Below are 11,408 nucleotides of genomic sequence, written 5' to 3' on the forward strand. Positions count from 1 at the left end.
TGTTGGAGTTAGTCACAACATATTTTGTCCTCTTTGTCATAGCTGGGTTTTTTCTTTTTTTTTTGGATTTTAGCATAAATATCCTTTAGTTTTTACTATTTTTTAATTCATTCATTGAGGAAAAGAAAATGGCAATTAAATCCTTGATTGATTTTTTCTTCTTCTTCTTTTTTAGAAATTATAGTAAATGAGTCAAAACAATAACGTCAAGAAGTTAATGTGCTCATTTTTAAAATTGTATATAAATAATTTTTTATTTATTTAGGAGCGTATGACTTTAATATAGTGGTATATGTATATTATTTTTGTTTAATTAGTTATTATTTTAAAGTTATATTGATTTTTTAAGTTTTTATGGGCTATTGATATATTATCTTCCAACTAGTGTATATGTTTTTTGTGGTATGATATATCACTTTTTTATGATATTTAGTTTATATCTTATTATATACATAATGATAGGATATACACATTTTAATGGGAGTATATAATTTTGTTAGCATAATATATACATTTTTTAATAATAATTTAGTAAGTTTTATTGGTATATTATTTTTCAACTCAGTATATATATTTTATGGTATGGTATATTATTCAACAACCCGTAAAAAATGAAAAAAATCAAAATAACTATAAAATAAAAACTAATTAGACAAAACTAATATACACATACCATAATATTAATATAGAATAAAATAGTAATTTGCTAAATGACATATTTGGTAATATGTAATATTAAAAAAATGGTTAAGTTATTTTACTACAAAATTAAAAACATGGACATTTACTTACTTTCACACACCATTAATGTCATTTTGCATCAAACCCCAAAAAATTATATCATAATAGAGAACAAAAAGAGAATGTTACAATAAGATAGAGCAAAAACTCCAACCCAATAACCTTAATGTCTAGCCAAAAAGAGTATGAATCCATGGGACGTTTGTAAACAAAGTGACTGACTTGAGAAATATATACCCTCAAAAATTTAGACAATAAAGCTTTAAGTAATCAGTAAAAATAGACTATTTTTTAATGTCATTTTGTAAAATGACATTCTTTTAATAATTTTTTTAAAATGACTTTCAGGCAATTATCAAGCATATCGAATAAGATATCAAATGTGTCCAAAAAATCATTTTGCTAAGAATTATTAAAATGATGTTATTATGAAAAGTAATACTTATAAAAAATTAAAAGAGAGACTATTTGGTTAATCAAATGAATTTTTATATATTATGATATATATAATATATAGAAAAAAAATACTAAGTTATCCATGAAAAACTTATAATTTTGTTAAAAAATAATTATAAAAATTTGATTGTTATAATTTTAAAATTCAATGATTTGATTGCCATTTTCTTTACATATAGAAACTAAATTTTCTAACAGAAACAAATTTAAGCAAGTCATTGGTCTTAATATATGCATTATAAATAATGTTAAGTGCTGAGTTTTCTAACAAATGAAAAGAAAGGACAGAGATACAATTCTATTATATTGAACAAAGAGAGTAACAAGGTTTTGTAATTATATAAGAAAAAAATATATATTTTCCATTCCATGTAGGATTATTTATAAAGAAATATATATCATCGATGATTACAATATTTTTTATTATTATTATTTGATAAAATTATTTTGTCTCTGTTTGCATTGGCATCAAATCAAGAATGGCCGTTCAGACAAGAAGTTAAAGCCAAATTACCCATTGAGTTTTCCAATCTTGATCAAACAAAGGTTGAACATCTTGCATGGCATACAGCTTTAATAGGGCACTATTATCATATGCTACACTAATTGAAAATTTTATTTACAATTTTGTACATGAATGTTTTCTTACCAAATAATTTATATATAATATTAACCATATTTTTAAGATTATGTATAAGGTCATTGCTTAGATGTTAACATAGCCTGGTTGGCTTTTCCGAGTTTATTTTATAAATATGTCTTTTCTGGCTAGCTATCAAGCTTTTTTTTTTTTTTTTTTTAATTTTGGAAAAAAATAACCCTTTTTTTCTCCTAAACTGCACCATAATTTAATGATGTAATAGATGATAACTAACTATTTCATATAAATATCATTTGACAAAAATATTTATGTCAAAAGGTCCAAATTTTTTGGCACTCAAACAACTGTTTCATTCCCTTCAGACAAAAAAAAACTTCTGTTTCATCTCAGACCACACACTCAAACTTTTATGTTCAATTTTTTTGGAAAGATAAAATAAGATAAAGGGATAATTATTACAATATCAAATAATAACATTTTAAAAAATAGAGCCAAAATAAGATTAGGGTAATAAAAGTAGCATTTAATTTAATTAAAGTAAAAAAAAAAAAAAGAGTTGTCTAATTTCCTAAAGTTTATTGTAGGAAAGTGATAGTAATTAGGAAATTTGACAATCTATATATATATATATATATATATATATATATAAATGAGAGCTTCAAGGAAATGAGATGGCACTCTAAAATTACTCCAAAATATTTTTTTTATTTTCTCCTTTAATCTAATTTTTTTTATTCATTTTTATTAATAAGGAGATGATGTGTCATTTTAAAATTACTCCAAACTATTTTTTCTATTTTCCCCTTTAATCTAATTTTTTATTTTTTTATTAATAATTATTTAAACTTTAGTTTTTTAGATATTTAAATAAGATATTTTTTTAATTAAATACCTAATAAACTAACAAAAAATAAAATAAAACAAAAACTACATTAAACGCTGTTTTTTTACGTATTTAAATAAGATATTTTTTGAATTAAATACCTAATGAACTAACAAAAAATAAAATAATAAAAAAAAACTACAAAAATATACTACATAATATACTAATAAAATAACATCTTTGAAGCGGTATATAAAAGATTATTCAAACGAGTAATCAACATTTTGATAAAACACAAGGTCCATGAGTTAATTTAAAAAAATAAAGGGTCCAAACGGGTAATCGGCTAAAATACAAAGTTCAAAATGGTGTGAACCCTTAAGTAAAACATAAATTATATATATTTATATAATTTACTTTCTTTAAAGAATTTTTAATACTTTGAATAAATACATAGTCCAAAGATTAATTTTTAAAAATAAAGAGTCAAAATAAGTAATCGGCCAAAGTATAGTGTTCAGATAACCAATCTATATATTCCTATTTTTAACATCTTGACAAAACTTGAGGTCCACTAATTAATTTTTAAAAATAAAGAGCTCAACGAGTAATCGGCTAAAATACAATGTTCAAAATGATGTGAACCCTTACAAAAAAACATAAATTATATATAATTTAATTTTTATAAAGAATTTTTAACCTTTTGAATAAATATATGGTCCAAATGTTAATTTATAAAAATAAAGGGTCAAAATGGGTAATCGGCCAAAATACAATGTTCAAATAATCGATCTATCAAATCCTATATTTAACCTTTTAACAAAACACGAGTTCTAAAAGTTAATTTTTAAAAATAAAAGGTTCAAACGGGTAATCGCCTAAAATAAATAAATGCACACGTACAACAAATTTTTTGAACTTTGTTTTCGGTACTTTAATTATTCAGAATTTTTCAAAAACTTGCAAGAGATTTGATATACAATGGACACCATTATGAAGAAAAAAAATTGTATTCAATACGCCCTCATGTGCCCATATAAGGAACATGTTGTACGAGTATGGTGAAAAAGAATCCATGTCGTAGCACTCTTCTAAAAGTATTTTAAAATATGTATATTTTTTAATAATTACAAAAGACTGCGCGAAGCGCGGTTATATTTTCTAGTTGATGTATAAAAAAGGCTCATATAACAAAATGATATCAAGCTAAAAAAACATCACATTTTTATCCTAGTATTCCCCTATATTCCCAAAATGTCCCTATCATAAATTTCCCTCTCTTCTTCTCCTATTGTCTTCTCTCTCTCTATCTCTCACGTTTTCCCTCTCTATCTCTCAAGCTCTCATACACAAATTAAACAAAACAGTCATCATTATCTTAATCTATACTAATTTTCGAGCTCATTTTGGATTTCAAATCTAGGGGGAAGTTGTGAATCCTTTCAAGGCAAGAACTTCATTTTGGATTTCGGATCTAGGGGCAAAAATCGTATGTGTAAGTATATATTTGTTATATGTAGTGAGGAAACTTCTTTATCTACATTTCTTGTGCTATTTCGAACAGATTTGTGTATGTCTTCATGTTTTATTGTATTTTTTCACTGTCGGAATGGATTTTCGTTCCTTTTTTGGTTTTTTTCTGGGTTTTTTGTCTGTCTCGATAGTCCTTGATGGACCTCGATAAAACCCTCATATTTTTATGTTAATTGGCTACCTCGATATGCCTCGATGAGACTCGATGGTCCTCAATGGACCTCAATAAAATCCTCATACATTTAGGGAAATTGGCTACCTCAATATGACTCGACAGTCCTCGATGGACCTCGATAAAGGCATAGAACTTAATGTATGTAGTATGTGCCTCGATGGGGCTCAATGGGTTCATAAGAAATTTTTTGGGCAGCCTGCCTCGATATACCTCGATTGTACTCTATAGACCTCGATAGGCCTCGACATATCTCGATAGAAATCGATTTTTTACTGTTTTATGTTATAGTTTTAATTTTTGACCTATTTTTTTGTTTTTTTTTTCTTATACAGATTCGAATTTTTCCATATTTGTTGCATTCAATGGTGTTTGGGAACTGGAAAATAGGGATTGGATTTTCAGGGATGCTGAAAATCAAGTTCTTCCTTTAGAGAAGGGTGTGATGTATGAGCAACTACTTGACATTCTGTACGATGAGCTTGAAGTGGATAAATGTGTGTGTGACTTAAAAATTGAGGTCACGTACACATGCCTCTCACAATCCATCAAACCTACCATTATCAAGAATGATAGGCATGTGCGTGCATTCATTGGGTTAGCCTCGAAATCTGTAGAGAAGCTTATCCCTCTATGTGTGACATTGGTTAAGAAGGGAGGTATAAGAAATGCATCGGCCTCTCCCAATGTTAATAAAGAAATTCGATTTGAAGAGAACATTTCTCCCCCATGTCATGGTTTCAAGGGAACTCAAAGTGAGGTTGGGACATTTGTTCCCGAGACAAATTCAGGGATTATAGTCCATGATGATATCCCTGTTAGAGATCCACCATATTTTCATGACACAGCAGAGTACGATCCCTATGGCTACGATCCTTATGTCAACAACAATCTTGTTGCTGATGCAGCAGATCTTGGTGGGCCAGATATTAGGGCAGATTTGCCAACACAGAGTTCAGATGTTATGGTAGTTGAGGAGCGCATAATAGAAGATCGGCAAACACCTAGGACCAACAGTAGTCGTCCAGGTCCAAGTAGAACCGATGATAGTTTTAGATGGAGTTCTCCATTGGACTTAGGTGAATATCGTAGAACATGGAGTGCTCCCATGTTCACCAAAGAGGATATAGTGGTCTCACATCAACATTATTCCTCAACTGGCAAAGCTTCAGGAGAATTGTACCTTGGCAAGTTCTTTCAGAACAAGCTTGAATTGAAAACCAAATCATCCATATTTGCAATGAAGAATAATTTTGACTTTATGGTGAAGAAATCTGGTACTGATGTGTGGTACATTACCTGCAAGGATCCTGATTGTGGTTGGAGATTGAAGGGAAAGAAAAAAATGCGATGTAAAATGTTCAAGATTACTGTATACAACGAAGTACACATTTGCTCACAAGAAATTCAAGATAAGGACCACCGTCAAGCATCACCGTGGGTTGTTGGCCACCTAATCAAGAGGAAATTTGATACCAATGGTACTCGATACATGGCAAACAACATAAGGGATGACATGAAGCACCATTTTGGGGTCGAAATGAGCTATGAGAGGGCATGGACATGCAGAGAAAAGGATCTTGTGTATGTCAGAGGGATACTTGAGGAATCATACTCCAAGTTACCTAGATACCTGTGTCAGTTGGAGCATAAGAACCCAGGTACAATTACTGATTTTATAGCAGAAGATGGTCGTTTCTTGTATTGCTTCTTTTCCCTCGATTCTAGGTGTGGATTCCAGTACTGTCGTCTGATTAATGAGTTTTAGACTCATTTATCTATGTGTTTTTCAAGTAAAGTATTAGGTGTTTGTTTTGTTTTGTTCTATTTTACGCTGGTTTTTGTATGTTTTCAGGTGTCAAAGGGCTTAGGTGACTTAGGTGTGGAAACATGGTGGAAAAATCGACAAAATGACAAAAATTGGTGGAAAACGGTGTTTCGGAGCACTTCCTGTGACTACAGGAAGTGTGTCTTGCGGCTGCAACTCTAGAGAAGTTTTTGCATTTCTAGAGCATTCCTGCGACCGCAGGAATGACATCCTGCAACCGCAGGATATGTCTACAAATGAGAAAAACGCAGATTTTTAATTAAGGGTGTTTTGGTCCTTTCATGTTTAAAAAGTCGCTAATTAGGTTTAAATTACGATTAAGAAGAGAAAAGGAGGCACTTTTTGCAGACTTAGACTGGGAGAGGAGGCTGAGGAGTAGATCTATCATTTAGAGTTTTTTTTTTCTTCTTCTCTTCTTATTTTTTAGTTTATGTTAATCTCAGGTTTATGGATTTCTTAGTGATGTTTATGAACTAAATTCTGTTTAGGTTTTCTAATTGACTCTCTTGAAACTCTGTTATGATTTAATGCATTTATCTATTTCTTCTTCATCTGAAATCTATTCAATTTGTGTTTATTGTGTATGTAATTAACTGCGCACCTTTTACATATGATTTATGAATTTGAATCAAAATCTTAAAAGTGAGATTTGAATATGCTAAAATTGAATAGACATAGATTTCAATTTAGAACGAGAGTATCAAATTGGTTTATGTGATTTAGGGTTGTATTCATTGCTTCCTATTGTTTGAATTGACTATAGAAATATAGGGAATTCACATTAGGTCGAGTTTTCTATCTCTTAACTCGAATAGTTAACACTTTTGCATGCATATCATTTCAGTGAGAAGAGTTTCAGTAGTAATTGAATTAAAGAATAATAGAGTGGATAGTAGAGAAGATTAGGATTCCTAATTGTTTCATAGTGAATTTAATCCTTGTGTTCTTTTTATTATTTGATTTCTACAATTTTAATTTATTTCTGTTTTCTTATTTTCAAATTTCACAAATCTAGTTTTCATTAGCCAAATAGAAACTAGAAATTAATTATTTGGTAATTGATAAATCAGTCTTCGTGGGATGATACTCGTTCTTATCGAGATTTATTACAAATTGCGATTACGTATACTTGCGTAGCTTAATTTTCGCAACACCGTCCTCTCATTTGTATGGACGACACATTCTTGAAGAATAAGTATGGTGGCTGCATGCTCTGTGCTGTTGCATTGGATGCAAACAACCATTTGTTTCCAATTGCGTTTGCATTGGTGGACATTGGGAACCATAACTTTTGGACTTATTTCATGAGAAAATTGAAGGAAGCCATAGGGGACATTGACAACCTAGCTTTTGTATTGGATAGGCATAATAGCATTAATCATGCTTTGGAGCTTGTGTTCACAGATGCCTATCACGGTGCATGTTACCACCACATCTGTATGAATGTGGTGGAAAAATTCAAAACTGACCACTGTCAAGACATCATGGGGTGTGCAGCGTATGCGTTTCAAAGAACATAATTGCACAAGTTCTTTGACAAGATTAAGGTAATTGATTCGCCCATTGCTCAATATCTTGATGGAATTGGTTTTGAAAGGTGGAGTAGCGCTTATTTTCCTAGAAACTGATACAATATCATGACGATTAACTACGCAGAAAGTTATAACAATAAAACCAAGGAGGCAAGGAGCTTTCCAGTTGCCACTTTCTTTGAATTCATAAGATTCACTCTTCAATCTTAGTTTGTCGATAGACGTGAAAGAGCTGCTAAAGCAGCAACTGTGTTATCACCTGAGATGGAAAAAGATGTGAAGCAAATAGGTGAGAAAACAATTTTCCTAGATGTCCAAGTCCTTGGTCATCATGAATTTCTTGTGGTCGATGGTATTGGTGATGGTGAGGTGAACTTAGCCACAAAATCATGCTCTTGTTGCATGTTCCAAATGATTGGGATACCCTGTGTACATGCTTTTGCTGCAGCCAGAAAAAGAAGCATAAGCATTTACTCATTGTGTTCCCCTTACTATAGAATTGAGGCATTAAGGGACACTTATAAGAAACTATTTACCCTGTTGGGAACGAGAATGAATGGGTAATCTCTGTTCACATCAGAGATATGGTTGTCGGCGTCCCCGTTGAGAAAACCCTTGTAGGAAGGCCCAAGAAGAAGAAAGTGGGTAGACGAAAGACAAACTGCTATGCTTCACGCAGGGAAAAGATCGTCAAGCCACGTAAATGTAACAGATGTGGTGGTAGTGGGCACAATAGGAAGTCATGTAAGGCTAGGATCTAAAAATTTGTGTTCTGTAATAACTCAATTGATTTTGCTGCATTTATTTCACTCAAGTGCCTCTCATAATACTTTGTTGGTTTTGATCTAAATAAATAGCTCTTCACAAAAAATTTCCTGTATTGGCCTCGACACAGTAGTCAGTCTGCCTCGATAGGCTTGGACCCATCGAGGCCAGTCGAGTCCTATCGAGGCAAATATCTTTATGTATTAATCTAGACTCATCGAGGCTAGTTGAGTCCTATCGAGGCATATATCCTTATGTATTAATCTGGACCCATTGAGGCCAATCGAGTCCTATCGAGGCCTATCGAGGTAGATTTGGTTAAGTATTATTTTGGACCTATCGAGGTCAGTTGAGTCCTATCGAGGAAGAGTTGGTTAAGTATTATTCTGCAGTCCTAGCCTCCACTACAATTGATTCCAACTCAGGGAATAACCTAGAATCAACGTCTAGGAGGCTATTGTAGTAGACTACCTCACCGGGACAGGCTTCAGCATGAAAAATACTACTAATTGCATAGTCGAATAACATGTGCCAGAAAAACTTTAATAAAAGAAATCGTTAAACAATTAATTTGTGAGATTTAACAAGATAAAGTGGAACTTACTTGACGCTTGGCGAACATAGGAACCAACTCAGTTGTCAAAAGAGTGACATGGGTCTTCGTAGCCCAGCTAAGTGTCACGGGCCGCCAACTTCGATACTCAAATCGACGGAACGTGCGGCACTTGTTAGCACTCTTAGCTAGCAAGTCAGCCTAGAATTCACACCTGCGGCAAGCAAACTCAATGGTTAGCCACGTTACAAGTCTCATACAAGTAAGGGAAATTATGAAGCGGGAGCAAGCACGAGGCAAGCTGTCCAAAGACAACATCCCACACAACAATCAGAGCGTACAACACAGTCAAGTGGCACGCAATGGCCCAACGAAGGTAACAAACAAGCAACACATAAACTGTAAAGATAGCATACACAAAGGGACATGGCAAAGCATTGTTTTATTCATATAAGGCCTTGATAGGGGCAAGGGAGTACACAGCTTAAGCCCCGATCTGCTGGTGGCCATGGTGCATCCTTAAGTCACCAGGTCACCCCCCCCCCTAAGGAGCTTTCTAAGGAAATGAAGTCTTCCCAGGAACATATATGATTTTTGTCTGGGAGACATATGCATAATTACAAAAGTGTCATTCCCTACCCCTGAGGTTACTTGGTGTGCAAGACTTGACTAATGATCAAGCACCAACGCATGCTCATACATACAAAATGGCCCCCTGGAGATGTGTCATGACGCAGCACGTCACACTCTCCCCCACTTAAATCTTCGGCGTCCTCGACGAACCTGCCCCTTGTTGATCTTCAATCTTCTGTGTATGCTTGTGCAAGTCCTCCGCCCTTTCCCAGAAAATTTCTTCATCTCCGAGCCCTTTCCACTTCACCAGAAACTTTCTTCTTCTTTCTATCCACGACCACGGTCCTCTCTGCCTCTGAATCGGAATACACCAAGATGTTGTCGATGAAGACAATAACGAACTAATCTAGGAAATCCTTGAACACCCTATTCATTAGATCCATAAAGGCTGTTGGGGCATTGGTCAAACCAAAGGACATGACCAAGAACTCATAGTGCCCATATCGCGTTCGGAAGGTCGTCTTAGGTATGTCATCATCTTTGATCCTCAGCTAGTGATAACCAGATCGAAGATCAATCTTTGAGAACACCGTCTTACCCTGCAGCTGATCGAACAAGTCATCAATCCTTGGTAGGGGATACTTATTCTTGATGATCAACTTGTTCATTTCTCGATAGTCGATGCACATTCTCAAAGTCCCGTCCTTCTTCTTTACAAACAAAATTGGAGCACCCCATGGTGAGTAACTAGGCCTGATAAACCCTAAATCCAGAAGCTTCTGCAGTTGTATCTTTAATTCTTTCAGTTCCGCCGGTGCCATCCTATATGGTGCCCTCGACACTGGCTCTGTCCCTGGCGCCAACTCAATGACAAACTGAATCTCTCTACGCGGCGACAGCCCAGGCAAATCCTCAGGAAACACATCCAGGAACTCGCAAACCAATCTGGTCTCCTCCGGCCCTACTGGTGAAACTCTGGTGGTATCCACCACACTAGCCAGAAAGCCTATACATCCACTCTGTAACAAGTCTCTGGCTCTCAACGCCGATATCCTGGGAACGCAGGGTCCATGCACCACTCCCACAAAAACGAAGGGATCCTCGCCCTCTGGCTCAAAAGTTACCATCTTCTTCCTGCAGTCGATGGTAACTCCATATCTAACCAACCAATCCATACCTAGGATCATATTGAAATCCTCCATACTCAACTCAATCAAATCTACTGATAACTCCCTACCATCAACTATCACTGGCAGTGCTCTAATCCACCTCCTAGATACTACCAGTTCTCCTGTAGGCAAAATAGTCACAAACCCTGAAGTACTATACTCACTAGGTCTACACCGTCTATCAATCACCTTATCAGATGAGTGTACATGTCCAGCTTGTCTTCAGGAACCATAAACCTTGGTTCGCTCTGATACCAAGTTGTAACGCCCCAAATTCCAGGGACCGTTACGGTGTGCCTTGTAAACAGTGCTAAACTCGCTAATCGAGTCATTTGGCCAAAATCGTGAACTAAATGTGATTAGCGATTTAGGGATTTAAAACTTTGGTTAAGATGTAATGTTTCACTAGAACATTTAATAAATACATTGGGATCCCGAAAATATAATTTCAGAGTCTATTACAGAAAATATTTACAACAGGCCGTTCTAAGCGGCAAAACAGGGTTTAACCCTAGTTCCACTTTAAACCTCGGCCGTGGCGGACGAGCAGCTGCATATGTACACATCATCACCTAAGCTCTCCAACTCAAGAATGGTTCAGCTTCCTCTTGCCTTTACCTGCACCACGTAGCACCCGTGAGCCGAAGCCCAGCAAGAAAACA

Source organism: Humulus lupulus, chromosome 3 (genome assembly GCF_963169125.1).
Source record: "Humulus lupulus chromosome 3, drHumLupu1.1, whole genome shotgun sequence".
NCBI lineage: Eukaryota > Viridiplantae > Streptophyta > Magnoliopsida > Rosales > Cannabaceae > Humulus > Humulus lupulus.